This window comes from Rhinopithecus bieti, unplaced genomic scaffold, assembly GCF_001698545.2.
Source record: "Rhinopithecus bieti isolate Rb0 unplaced genomic scaffold, ASM169854v2 scaffold_10612, whole genome shotgun sequence".
NCBI classification, from domain to species: Eukaryota; Metazoa; Chordata; class Mammalia; order Primates; family Cercopithecidae; genus Rhinopithecus; species Rhinopithecus bieti.
In genome coordinates this window covers 935981-949178 of record NW_016806990.1, presented here as the reverse complement: position 1 = coordinate 949178, position 13198 = coordinate 935981, and the positions used below count along the sequence as shown (strand labels likewise).

The following is a 13198-nucleotide window of genomic DNA, read 5'->3' as shown; positions in this document are numbered from 1 at the left end:
CTGATGGCATTATAAGAAATAAAACATTCATAAGTAAGTCTTACCACATTAGGACCCACTATATGAAGAATCAACCTGAGAAAGGAGATATGTGACTTGAATTCTCTGCGGGGTTCCTTGATTTATGAACCCAGGAAGTGCTCATTTGGAAAAACAGAATCTCTGGGGTTTTGGCCGTTCTCCAGTCACTAAAGGACTACTAGGCTTCCTGTTCAATATCTGGCATAAAGTGCCTGGATGGACCTGTGGTTTGCTGTGCCTTCTTTGGACCTCCTGTCCATGAATGAAGTAGAACTCTCCTCCACTATCTGTGATTTAAACCCCTGTCTCAAATTCTCTGCGACACTCCCCGAGAATGACCCCCACCTGTCATTGGGCTGCCCAGCACCCACTTTATCTCTCTGCTAACAAGCAGCTATGCAGGGTCCTTCTCCACCTAGGAAACAGAAAAATATTTTGGTCAAATACAGTATGCTGTATTTGCAGCCACTTTGCCACCTAAGCACACATTTCAAAATTAAAGCACAAATCAAAGGAAGTGAGAGAGAAAGAGAAAGAGAGAGAGAAAGAGACAGATTGTGTGTGTGTGTGTGTATGTGTGTGTGTTTTCAAGTACTTCTACCCTGCCTACTTGGGCATCAATTAGTAAATGATGTGAAATCTCTAGGTTCGTCTGACTGCTTCCATGATTATCTACCTAATACAATTAAAGTAAAACCACTAAATTAGACAATGCATATGTGTGGAATTTCAAGTACCTTTGCAACTTCTAACAAGATAAAAATTATCTACTGCTTAGAACTCTTAAGAAAATTAGTCTAATCATATATTTATAGTATTAATGTTTCATATTTCAGAATAGTTTTGAAATTCAACCCAAAACTCATACGGGAAAAGTTATCCTCTCTCACTTTATGTGAACATTATTGTTCCCATTTTGTTCTTTGCGAGTGATTTTTGAAATGTCTTTCATATACGCTTAAATTATGTAAGGGTAGTGCCCAGACAACAGTCATATTTACTTACATCAATTATATACCAATTCATAGATAAAATGTATCAGTCAACATCAAACCCACAGAATGAGAACATAAAAGTTTGGATCTGAGAATTCACGAAAGAGAGTTTTTACATGTAATATATTCATTTTTACTTTCTTCCAGTTGTACAAATGTTATTAACTCAAGATCTTGAACTTGTGGTTACAACTGAAAGCTAAACATATTTCTTTTGAAAAGTTTTCATTACAAATGAACAAATGATTTAATTCATTAAGTATTTTAATATTGAGCAGTTGTGATTATTGGTAACTTTACCCTTTCTAACACTACAGACTTAATAAAATAAAAGTTTCTTATTACTGAATATTTACCCACAGAAATGGAAAGGCAATGGTTATTATTTAAAAATAAATCCAAAGTATCCACTGACAAGTAACAGGAAGAACTGACACATAGGTGATTCAAATAAATATTTACTTCCTATATACTCTCTCTCAGATATTGTTACTCCCACTCACATATTATTTCCAGAAAAGGAAAATATGCTGGAGATGGTCAATCTGTGTGAAGCTTATCTGTAAATCCCCTCTGTGGAAAGTTAATCTATCAACACAGACTAATGAGAATTGTTTGACTTCATGTTTAAACTTGGGAGGAAGGTATTAGGATTCTCCACACTCGACTGGAAATAGAACAATCCTCTTATGCAGAGCCCTCTGAGTTTTTTGACTATATCAAATGATATTACGATCTGCTTAGGTTATGGGTTCTCAAGAAGAGGCAATTTTGTTTCCAGAGAACACCTAATAGTGTCTGGAGACACCATCATTACCCAGGGGAGGGAGGTTTCCTGGCATCCGGCGACACCACTAAGCAGCCTACCAGACACAGGACAGTATCCCCTGAATAAATTATCCAGCCCAAAATGTCAATAACCACTGCTTGAAAAACTCTTATTTAAATATACTGAAGAATTCAGGTACAACGTCAATATTATCATTTAAAAAAATATACAGATACACCTGGTAGCAGTTCCAGATAAGCTGTAAAAATGAGACCTTGACAATTAATACTTTAACTTTCCTTTTTCCTTCAGCCCCATCCTGCCACACTACCATTATATCTGAATCCAAGGACCCAGTGATAAATTCTATAAGTAGAGGTACTAATAACCTCCTACTGTCTCTCCAAAGTAAGAATCATAACAATATGTAAAGTTACCTTTTAAAAAGTTTACTTTGAGTTCATCAAGCCCACTACAGAAAACTATACAAATTCTCATAATTGTACCTTCAGGCTAAGAAAAAGCAACTGAGGAAACTTAAATATTGGCTATAAAGTACCACCATTATACAATGTGCTTAAAAATTGCTTAAAGTAGTTGAGGAACCACACAGATTAAAGCTCTAAAGAAATCTGGATTACTGTATGTGGAAATATTTAATAAAAGAAATACTACTGCACAATGTAAATGGTAAATGCCAACAGCTGAGTGTCTTCTCTTAAGGCTCCAAATACAACCTCGGATTTGCCAAGGACCCACAGTATCTAATTTATACTTGGACTGTTGGACACTCCACTTATGCTCACCAATCCATAGCCCCCCAAAAAAGACCTTCGGCTCTAAATACCTCTGGAATATTTGGGGGTAATCTAATGAAAGATACTCAATCATAGTAATAATAACTGATATCAAGCACTACTCTAAATATAGTTACATATATTTACTCACTGAATTCTCATCAGAACCTGTGAGGCATGTTCTGTTACACATGAGAAACTGAAGCAAAATCCATTTCAGTAACATGTTTGATGGTACAAACTCTTCAACGTCAGAGCTGAGGTCTGAACCCAAGTGGCCTGGCTCCATATTCTTTTTTTTTTTTTTTTTGAAATAGAGTCTCACTCTGTCGTCCAGGCTGGAGTGGTGTGATCTTGGCTCACTGCAACCTCTGCCTCCCGCGTTCAAGTGCTTCTCCTGCCTCAGCCTCTTGAGCAGCTGGGATTACAGGCACCCACTACCACATCCAACTAATTTTTGTATTTTTAGTAGAGATGGGATTTTGCCATGTTGGTCAGGCTGGTCTCAAACTCCTGACTTCAAATGATCCGTCTGCCTTGGCCCCTCAAAGTGCTGGGATTACAAGTTTAAGCCACTGTGCCCAGCCCCCATATTCTTTCTACTTAGTCACTGCGCTATAAGAAGAACTGAGTCCCTCAGATTTCAAGTACTATGAAATTACCGTATCTCCAGAGATTTTCAGGATCCTTGGTTTATCCACCAGATCACTGACTTCCCAGTAGTAGGAAATAAACACACTTCTACATTCACATATACATACATATAACCTAGGTCTGGATTCACAGCTGCAATTCTACTGGGTTTATACCAAAAACCCCTGAGGTTGTTCTTGAGGTATTCTCACCTTGTAATGGTCACTGCCCTTCTCACTGCTCCCAGTTTCAAGTGGGGGATGTTCAGTGTCGCAATCTATCCTCTCATTCCCAGTCCCTTTACTCATTCATTCAATGGGAATATAACAACTACCCACTGACTATATGTCCAGCAGTGCACTGTGCATTAGCGATACAGAAATGACAAATACAGCTAATCCTTCCAGTAAATTACCAGCTTAAAGCAGGATTTAGACTAATGTAACCTATTACATTTCAATGTGGCAAGGCCTATGTTAAATGTAGAAGCTGGATGCTTTGGGAGTAAAGAGAGAGAAACGTCCATCTCAGACTCTGGAGGTCAAAGGAACTTATCAGAGGAGGTAACATTTTGCGTCTTAAGTCTTGAAAAAGCAGCAGAAAAATATATTTGCAGAGGGAGAGGGGTAATGTTTAAAAGCATTCCACGCACAAAGAAATGAAGTGGAAATGTCCAAGGTGTAGTTGACAACTGCAGTTCTCCATACAGCTGGAGAAGAGAGTTGTTGTGAGTGGGGAGTAAGAGATGAGAAGAGCAACTTGAGTAAGGTTCTCAGCATGAAAGGTTATCTTCCCTGCACAGAATTTTGGAATTTGCCCTATAGGCAGCAGGCAAATCTTTTAGGGAATTTTAAGTCCAGGAGGGACCTAATAAAAATCATGAACAAATGTGGCTGAATATCTTAGGGATGGGAGAGAGTGTCAGAGACAGCTCCAACACAGTCCAGAATGGGCCCCCAGGAGAGGCATGAAGATATGATAACTATACTTGTTATGACAAAGACATTAATATGAACAAGCATGTATAGGACAACTGTCCACCTAAAGCTAATTTGAATACCTGATGATTAAACCTGTGACCTTGGTTACAACAATTATCTCTCTAAATATTCCTAGGAATGGTATGTAAAACTGTAAGAATACAATGAAGGCGCCAAAGTCTTCAAAGCTATGCAGAGTAGAAAAGAACTCTATCCATCCCACTCTAATTTGCAAGTCTTCAGCAACACTGATAATGAAAAAGCATTTAACAAGCATTTACCAAATACCCACAACTTTGCTAACCATTTTCATGAATGAAACCTTTAAAAACTAAAGTCAACAATTAAAGGAAAAAAACCAGACCTAAATTAAAATTCTTCACGGGTCAACTAACAAAAATAACAGTAGCATCATCTTATCAACTAAAGTTAATGCAAAAAAAAAAAAAAAAAACAGTAGAATTGCAGTTCTTGACAGGTTTATTGAGGTTTGCATGCTTAAGTTACCCACTACAAGTATTGTTTGAGATTACTGGGAAACCTGCAAAAGGAAATCTGAATGTGATTCACCCACTACGTGATTAAATTTGGCGAGAATGACTTGAGTCATAACCATACATGAATATATATTTGCATTCAAATATAAGTGAAAAGAATTAGGTAATGTAGAGATCTGTTGATTCCCCCAAATCATCATCACTTTCAACATACTGAAAACATTAAGTTAGAAATAATCAATCTCTTAATCAGAACATTCGGTTCTTTTCAAATCTTTTAACATTAGGGAGTTCAAAGTCAGAGGTGAAATATAATGAATAGATCACTCCGTTGGGTATATGCAGAGGTCTGTGAATTGTATATATGACCTTGTGGATAATGAGCCCTCCCGGTATGTGGTACACCTACTTGATTAGGGATAGAATTTCAAATTCTGTGCTATTGCTTTTGTGAGTAGAATTAAACTTAATGGCACATGAATGTAAATTTTTATGATTTAATTGTAGTCTTTCACAAGAAATGTCCCTTTCATTTTAAAAAGAAAGGGGGAAAGGACAACAGAAACAGTAGCAATAATTTACATGAAAATCTAAAGTCATGTCAAGTTACGCCACTGCTGGCGTTTCTTCTTAAAGTCTTTAGAGGAGGAAAGATGTTCTAATTAATAAAGTCAGCCTTTGCAGGTACAAGCCGTTTGTGCCTCATTCAGACCTGTAACTACACACAGGGAACATTTTGATCAGTTTTAATTTTCTCAGTGCTAAAGCGAAGTTGAAGATTGGTTAATAAGGATACTCAAGTTATATAAGGGAGAGTAGACACATCTTTCTGCGATATATCACACTGGGAGATATTTTACGGTATCTGACAGTCTGATTTTTAGTGACGCCACATGAACATGTTAGAGCAGGTACTCTGAATTAACCCCTTTTGTCAGAAGACTCAAATTTTTTTGCAGCAGTTTCCATACACTGAAGACACTTAGAGAGAATTCCAGAGGCGGCCACGGTGAGAGGGTACTGTTGGTGAGTCATTCTCAGGCCACCTACATCCTGCTTCACCCAGGGCAGTGGCACATTTCTCTACTGGCATATCATCAGCTTCCACGTAAATGAAAGGATCCGTGGCTGAGTATATAAGTAAATTAAAAAAAAAATAGAAAACCACGGCTTCAGTGGAAAAATACTATAAAATTGTAAAACAGGTTATGAACAGCAAAACAAAAGTGTTTACCTAGAGAAAACCTTACACATGCGATAACCAGATAAATCGAATGTATTTCCAAAATATGGGTGTCTCTATTATAATTTAAACCTGCCTCCAGAAGTCCATCACGCACTCTTTTAACTCTTCAAGTCTTATTAGTTGGTTCAACATAAATGTGCGGATTTGAGATTCAAAATCAGCATTAAAACAACAAAATACACAAAGAAAATACAAAGTTGGTAACATTTAACCAATTTGGATAAGGCTTGAAAAGCAAAGGAAAATTCTACATGTGAGTTAAATATTTAAAAGATCTGGTCATAAGTTCTTGATAACTGGGAAACATTACAAAATATAGCATTTCTCCAAATTCAGTCATTTGCTGTCCAGCCTTCATGACTGTGGTTATTTAGGCCATATTCTTGTTCACTGTTACTTAATATGTTTCTTCAGACACTTAATTTTTTTTCTTTGACTTCAATACTTTTTTGGTCTGGTCTCAAACAATATAGCCCATGAAATTACAGGTCTAATACAAAATTTAACAAATTTTTCTAATATCCAGTTATCCTTACATAACGATACAAATATTATTAAAACAAAATGTTCAGGTACCACCTAAAAATGGTGGTATATGACTGATGGAAGCAAGTGTCCAGCACGTGCTTAAGGATAAGGGTGCTGGCTTCATACTGGCGAGTTAGGATCCTGGCTCCACTGTGCTGCATGACTGGGTCTCAGCTTCCTTATCTGTAAAATGGGAATAACAAAAGTACCTAATTTACGGCATAGTTAAAAAGATTAAAATTAGCTAATCCATATAAATGCTTAAAACAGTGTTTTGCATGAAATTCCTTAGTAAATGCTAGCTATGATGTTATGATGGTGAGAGTGATTAATATTATAGTAACAATGACAGCCAAATTGCAGTTATCTAAAGACTAAAGTGACCACTTTTATTTAAAAATACACTTTAGGATATAAATATACTGAAGAAAATATACTCTCATATTTGATATCTACATTAATATACGCCTTGGTGATATGAAAGCTATTCCACATTGGTTTAAAGCAATTTCACTTTGAAAATATTCATGTGATAATAGGAATCAGACTTTGCCTAAAAATTATAACCTAAATAAACTACCCATTCAGAAAAAAAAAAAAAACTAAAAAATTCTAACACGATAGAACATATAGGTCTTTCTGCTACAGTCCAAAAGCACATTAAAATAAAATTACTTACTGTATATAAATAAAAGCTTTACAAATATGAACATGTTGTATTAAAACATTTCATATTGGGAAAAAAATGAGAATTTCTGGTATTTTAGAATGGTGTCTTTCTTCATCATTCATGCACTGAAATCTCAGGGTAAGAAAAGGGCCAGACCAACTCTGAAAGGTTTCAAATATCAAACTATACTATTGTGTCAGTGCCCTAAGATCAATTAGCACCTTTCAATGACAAAAAAGGTTACAGTGAGACTCAGAGGTGCACTCTCTGAAACTGTCTCAAATCACTATATAAATGTGGTTTTGATAACACAAAATGGTTTCTATTTTAAATTAATCAGCTTCATCTCTTTTTCTGGAGGTGTGAAAGGGGTTAGGGGAGTAAGAATAGTGGTGTTCATTTTCAGTATCTCTTTACTAATAAAAACACGGATGGAGAAACACTAAGAATGACAAACTTCAGGCGTAAAATGACACATCACCAAGGCATATATTAATGAACAGCTCCACAAGCAATACTGAGTGATGGTAATGTTTACAAAGTCTTCAAACTTCTTAAAAGCAATCAAAGTTGCCTGTACTTCTTTTGAATGTGTAACTCTTGCTCATTTTCTTCCACTTAAGTTCAAGCTAAATGACGCCAAGTTTGGCTCCAAAAATGATTTTAATGAATATGCAGTGTCCCCTTCATTAAAACACATCTAACTATAAGATGCAATATTACACATATTGCATCTCACCCATCTCCAGGGCAAATGCCTGAAACAGCATGTCATTTCATAGTTTAGCAGGAAAAATTCATGAGAGAAGCAGGTACACTCCAATGCCACCCCATTCCCCCGGTGTTGATTTCCTTCACCTAGTAACCATTGTAATAAAATCCCCCAACTGTATTTCTGAATATAATTAGTTAAAGATACTCTACAGGGAGGCACGTTTTAAGAGTTTAGCATTTAGTACATGTAAGAATAATATCCATTTGGAAAAAGAAACTGTCAAGATTATATTCTCACTGAAAAAAAGAAGAAGGTGTTTTGATAGAGGTTTGTTCAGCTCTTCAGTGACAGGATTCAAAACGTTTCCTACTTTTGATAGCACGCTTTTCTATTTATTTCTTAAATGAGTGATCTGAAATATTTACAACCAGACAGTACCTAATTTTAGGTTTTAAGTGCTTTAACAGCTCCATGAAATATGATCAGCAGCTGCAATACAGAACTATGGTGAATAAACTCCTTATAAAGAGGGGCCTGTTTTTACTGAATGTCCAGTGTTCTTGCATTTACCTAATAGAAAAAAATGATAATGAGAAAGCACCATAAATACTTGCATTCTTAAATTACTTAACACTTAACTAAGTATTGAAAAAGATTATCTCCCCTCTTCTCGAAATCTGTATAAAACCTGTGAGGTTTTGTGGGGCAAAATAAGTTCGATTATTTGAAAGTCAGAATGTGAACTTCCTAACATTCTAACTTTTTATAACAATAGTCATGGTCTTTCTACCATTCTACCTTTCTAAATATTCTCAATAATCTAACTCCAATGCATAAAATTTAAAAATGAAATATCAAGCCATATAAATATATTTTTAGACACAACATCAGTCATTTAGAGCTTGCAACAGAGATTGAAAACATGAAATTGGATACTCTATTTCCCGTGGCTATGTAAAATTTATTTACACCCCAAAGTACAACATAAATAAAAAGGAAACTCTTAGAAATGGAGAACTTGTTTTTCTTTTTTTTTTAACCCAAAGAGGCTTACTGAAAGGAAAAAAAATATATAGCAAAATGACAAGTAACTCATCTGCCGGTCACCCCTCTAAAAAGAAACTTCTATGCAGACAATTTTTTTCTCCAGCTTCCAGAAACCCTCTGAAATTCAGCATCTATTTTTCTTAACAATTAATAATAATGATTATTCCTTTTTATACAATCACTCCTTTTTTATACAAATCTTAAGATTTCTAAAATTTTAAAACCTTCAACATACTCTTAAAAGAAAGGTTAATGGTGAAGTACTACATATATGTGAAACAGTTTTATATTGGAGATGAGATATTCAATTTCAAATATTCAATAAATATTAATAAAAAGAAAATAACTGAGTAAATCTTATTTTAGTTATAATTGTGAACCAATCTGCAGTTACAATGGACTTTAAATATTGAAACATACTATTTTCAGGAAATTTACAAAGGAAAACAGGCTTTTGAAAACCATATTGATTTTAGACCTTTACTTCTTATGAAAGACAAGTACATATCCCTAATAATCAGAGAAAGGAGCCGTTTTCAACAAATCTAATTACGTTGCTTTCAAAGCTGTAGCTGTCAAAGGCTTTAACATTCTTGTACAGTCATTTCTAAATACTGGTTTAACTTTGAATGACTTACAACTTTTAATCAGGTGAAACAAACTATTTTTACGGTTTATAACAATAAATGTGGGTGTAGTTATATCTGCTTTCGATATTGTTGCCATAAAAATCAGATTCTGGCAGTCTTGCTCGACACAAAACAGTTCGTCTCTTGTTACTATTGCTTTTTGTTTCTTGGGATAACGCTATTTTTAAAAATACACAAATGTCTTTGAATGCAGTCTCCTAAAACGCTCCATATGACGTATCAAATATTTTTTGGGGGGATTCTCTCCCTGCCCCCTCTAGTTTTTGGTTCTTCAGGTTTAAGCATGCCAATAACATTTTGAAAGACCAAAAAAAAAAAAAAAAGGCACTCATTCTACTTAAAACCAAACTGTACCCGGGAAAGGAATTCAAGTACAATCCTTTCCCTAAGGTTTTCAAAACAAAAACAACGCAACAAACAAACAAAAAAACCATCGTCAACTTTAAATCCTGTCAGTCACCTACGTGTAAGTGAAATTTCAGAAGCTGATGATGGGGAGCCCGCGGTTGTTAAACGCTCCTAAGACTCCCACCTAAATCCCGCAGGAGCCCGCACTGAAACTGACAAACACCCGAGGGTTCACAAAGTGGCCGCAGATGAGAAGAGGAACAAAATGTCATATTCCAGGAGACGTATTTCGCTCCAACAATTACGTTGATCCCAGGGTGCCAAGCCAAAAGGGGTAAGGGAGAAAGAAAACTGTTAAGTATGAGCTCTTAATGTGAAACCTAACCTGTTGGTTCTCTTAGGTATCAGATTTTGGAAGTGTCTGTAATGACAGCCAGGAAAGCAAACTAATGGCCAACGGCCCACTGGGTTTGAACACCAGACTCCTGTTACCTCCTCACAGATCAAGTACACAACACACACGCACACGGAGTTGCTCCACGTGGAACTGCTCTGGAACCAAAACACACGCCTGGGCGCTATTCTGCACCTTGGCAGAAAGGGCAGAGGGACCTGCACCTTCCTCCCCTGCCCTCAGGTTAAGATTCATGAATGACTCTCTAGGCCCGCTCGGGATGGCGGGGAAAGGCGCAGGGGACGCGGTGAGAGAGGACAGTTTCCACACCACCCTCCCGCACACACTCTCACCCCAGGCGCAAACCCGTTGTCTTCATAGGAAGGAGAAAGAGGGGTGGTGGTGAAGGGAGACACTGTCCCCGCAAGCAGGGAAGAGACGACAAAAATTAAATCGCGTTCTCCGCTTTCGCCCCAGCTCTGCCACCCGACTCGGTCCGCAAATTCCCTAATCGCTCCGAACTGTCCAGAATCTCGCAGACAAAGGGAGAAAACTCTTTCAAGTGCTACCAAACGAAAGTTCGGCTTGCTGTGCGGCGCAGAATAAAACAAGCACACACACGTCTACTTCCAAACCCCGCTTCAACACGCTAAAAATCCGAACCATTTCAAGTCCCAAAGCCTCCCCAGACCCAGCAGGCTTGGAAGGAGAGAAAAACCTGCTCTCCTCAGCCAGGTCCCTTCCTTTGGAGAAGTTATAAGCCTTCCATGGCACCCGCTACTCGAGCCAATGAACGCGACTGCTCTGACAAGGCGCTTCTAATTTCACCGACCCTGGCAAACTGCGGGAGACATTCAGTCCACGCCACATAAAAACTATTAAAGTGGGATCGCCGCAGTTGAAAAGCCCGATCAGTGCCTGGAGATTAGAATGCGAGCCTTTAAAGTACACACGCACCCGGCACCGGGAAAGCCCAGGCGCCTGTGACCCTCCGAGGGACTCTAGGTCAGCATCCTCGCGCCTGGACCATCTAGGGGGTCATCAGAAAGTAATACACATCATAAGAGAGATGTGGGGGAGACCCCGATGCGCGCGCCTCTGCCAGGTGGAGGCGGGGTGCAGGTAGAAGCCGCGCGCTGGACTGCTGGATGAACGCCGTTACGCGCAGGCTCCGCGCCGACCCCGGAAAGGGCAGGCAGGCTCGGAAGGGACCCCTGGGGCGTGGGGACGTCTTCCAGGGCAGAGAACACCGCTGCGGTCCGAGGGGCCCGGGCCCTCAGGCGTGGGGCTCCCGGCCTCCAAGCGCCCCCCGGGGACGCAGGCGCCCACGCACCGTCCAGCTGCGCGTCCTCAGTCCCCATCGCTCGGCGTCCCCGGCAGAGCCTCGCGCACTTTCCCGGAAAGTTTGGGGGTTCTCCAAACTCAGGCACCCCGGGAGCCCTGGGGCGGGAGTTAGAAGAAGGGGACACTCACCTCGTCGTCCGGTCCGCCTCGGGTTCCCGAAGTATCTGTCCCAGCCGCGGTTCCGTGCGTCCGTAATTAAGTATTTATTCTCGTTCCTTCCAGTGTCGAAGTTTCCCCTTCGCGCTGTGCCTCTGGTGAAAACAGGACATCCCCTTCGGCCACCCCACAACAAATAGCGTACACAAGCGGGGGAGAAGCGGGGCGGGGGGAGAAGCCGGCTCCGAGGGGGAGGAGGAAAGGAGAGGAGCCAAAACTCCGGACTGCGACAGGGGGGAAAGGAAAAGAAAAGAAAAAGAGAGAGCGCGCCCAGCCGCCGCGGTCGTCACTCCCTAGCTTTTCCCGCACCTCTTTCCCCCTCTCTAAGGCAGCGACAACTTCACGAGGACAGGATGGAAGTTTTGCGCGGAAGCCGGGAGCAGCCGGAGCGTGCGCCGCGCTGCGGGCAGCCTCGCACTTGCGCACGGAGGTGGGGCGGGGGCGACGTCGTCGCCGGCTACTGCGGGCACTGGAGGCCGCCGGGGCCTCGGGGCAGGCCGCCAGGGACGCGGGGTCGGCGGCGCTCGGGGGACCCACTCCGTTTTTATTCGACCTCGGGTGACTGCCTATTGTCATGGTTTGCGATCTCGCGTGGGGACCGCCCAGGGCCTCGGGGCCCTGGATGTCCTGGGTGGCGCCGCCGTAATCTCCGTGCCCTCCGCGCCGCCCCCACCCCGCCCCCACCCGGGCCGACTCGAGCGGCTGCAGTCTCCAGGCTGAGGGGAGGGACCCGCGACCGCGCTCTCCTCGCTGGGTGAGAGAGCCACTGTCGATCCCCACCTGCTTCTGTGGGGCAGCCCCCGGAATTGCCTGGAACTCTCTTGCTACCCAGTTCCCCTGTGCAGGCCACTGCGGGCCCCCTGCCGGACTCCTTTCCACTTACCCCAAGGGAGGAGACAGAAGGGACTTCGCCTACTTGCAACAACGTGAAATAAAAACCAACCCAGACCAGACTGGGGCGCTTTTTCTGACGGGAGGAAATACCCTTTTCCGTGGAGATATATGTTATGAAGGACTAAGCAGTCTGGGGATAGGCTGTGCTGGAAAAGGCCTGGGCCCCTTCCAGTGCTGGGTGCAGGTATAGGCATCCCTCCCAGACACCCAAAGGTCAAGCAGCAACAACTTACTTCCAAGGCAGCGTCAGAGCTTCCCTAGGCACATTGCTGAAATGACATTTCGTGCCTAAGCCTTCTGCGCATGCATTACGCTCCCACATAGGATTTACGATTCTATACGCACACGTGTGTATACCACAACCAGGGGACACAGCAATGGTAGCACGGAATAAATAATCCATAAATTTCGCATCCATTTAATCACTTCTTCCAAAAACCTATTGTCTATTTTAGCGGCACCTTCTTTGTCATATTGATAATAAATGTTTTGATTTATTGATAAATCACTGAGT

General features: G+C 40.7%; 1 protein-coding gene across 4 annotated transcripts in view; it reads right to left on the bottom strand.

Moving 5' to 3' along the window:
- EYA4 (EYA transcriptional coactivator and phosphatase 4) overlaps positions 1–12757 on the bottom strand; it is a 290845-nt gene extending 278088 nt beyond the window's left edge. The window contains exons 1-2 of one of the 4 annotated variants that reach the window (XM_017879599.1): positions 12674–12757; positions 11764–11885 (exon numbers count right to left, since the gene is read on the bottom strand). The gene's annotated coding sequence lies outside the window, so the exon portion shown is untranslated. Of the gene's footprint in view, positions 1–11763; positions 12157–12673 lie in introns of those variants that run through there. The other 3 variants (XM_017879602.1, XM_017879601.1, XM_017879600.1) reach the window with 3 other exon arrangements.
- Positions 12758–13198: the final 441 nt, after the last annotated feature.